A 943-nucleotide genomic window follows, 5' to 3' on the forward strand; every position below is an offset into this window, starting at 1 on the left:
GCATCATATGACCCCTTTAAGTCACCGACTCATCATTGAATCGAGAACTGTCTCTGTTTGGTCATTTGTTCGACAACTGAGCATTTGTACAGAGTATTTTATTCACGAGGTAATGATGAATATTTTTATTAAATGTGCAAACGTGCTTAAAAAATAATACAATTTGAAATAAATTTCCTTTTTGTTTAATGATTAGGTTATAGGCTAGTTATAATCCTTTGTGTTTGAGCTGAATCTTGCAACAAACTGAAATGGAACCATTGAAATTGCACTAAAAAAGATCAGACTGTCATCTGATATTTCAATAAAAATTCTTCCAGTGTATTTTTGTAAAATAATTACAAGCAGTCGGCGCAGAAAACAACTAGGCTATCGCGTGACAACGCCGTCTTTGTGCTGCTTCTGAAGCATACATGATAGCGACCTCGTGGCCTAATGGATAAGGCGTCTGATTTTGGATCAGAAGATTGTAGGTTCGAGTCCTGCCGGGGTCGTAGGTTTTAAAGTTATCGTCAGAAACGCAACCCGTAAAGATGTCCTCTTACTCGGTAGGTGATCTATGAAAATAGGCACACTGTGGTAATCAAACGTGTTAAATGAATCCCTTGCATTGTAGCAGTAGCATACTTGTTTACAAATCACTCTGGATAAAAGCTGTACTAACTGAACAGATGTAAATGCCATTAGTGCATTGTATTAGCCTACTAGAAATGAGATTCATGTACACAACCGCCTCCAGCATAACTGCATTGTTTGTTAGTCACGCAGAGGTTTGTTCTCTGCGTTTGTGTAATCTGTGTAGGCCTGACAGTAGCATTTTAACAGAGCTTGACTTATTATTAGCAATATACAGCACAGTCTCCTTTATAGAGTTTGCTTTGAGACCGATCATTTATTTATTACCATGAATGTGGCCCAGAAGAATCTGAAGGATAATTAAATG

At 37.5% G+C, this 943-nt stretch overlaps 1 non-coding gene across 1 annotated transcript; it reads left to right on the forward strand.

Moving 5' to 3' along the window:
• Positions 1–421: 421 nt before the first annotated feature.
• Positions 422–494, forward strand: trnaq-uug (transfer RNA glutamine (anticodon UUG)). The gene has a single exon. It is a non-coding gene; the product is annotated as a tRNA-Gln (tRNA).
• The last annotated feature ends 449 nt before the right edge of the window (positions 495–943 follow it).

The sequence above is a fragment of the Sinocyclocheilus grahami genome, unplaced genomic scaffold (genome assembly GCF_001515645.1).
Source record: "Sinocyclocheilus grahami isolate Dianchi unplaced genomic scaffold, SAMN03320097.WGS_v1.1 scaffold14183.1, whole genome shotgun sequence".
In the NCBI taxonomy this organism is placed as follows: domain Eukaryota; kingdom Metazoa; phylum Chordata; class Actinopteri; order Cypriniformes; family Cyprinidae; genus Sinocyclocheilus; species Sinocyclocheilus grahami.